The following is a 251-nucleotide window of genomic DNA, read 5'->3' as shown; positions in this document are numbered from 1 at the left end:
GCTCTGGTGAGGATGCGCCTGTTGCATCATCTCCCTGATAACTTAACGGCACGCTTTAGTGAGACCTGGTGAACAGAGAAAATACCTCTCTGTCACTGCAACACAAGTCTGCAAAAACACATTGTCACTTCTTTCACAGACATTTGGAGCACACTCCGCTCCCATGTGTCCATGCGTCTCTTCCACACTCGGTGCAACTTTTCACGGTGGATCCAAATGATTGTAAAACGCTTCAGCAACGCAAAACACGA

Source organism: Morone saxatilis, unplaced genomic scaffold (genome assembly GCF_004916995.1).
Source record: "Morone saxatilis isolate NCDOM2014 unplaced genomic scaffold, NCSU_SB_2.0 Contig5, whole genome shotgun sequence".
Lineage (NCBI taxonomy): Eukaryota > Metazoa > Chordata > Actinopteri > Moronidae > Morone > Morone saxatilis.
The sequence above is the reverse complement of the archived record's forward strand: the minus strand, read 5'-3'. Positions refer to the sequence as shown.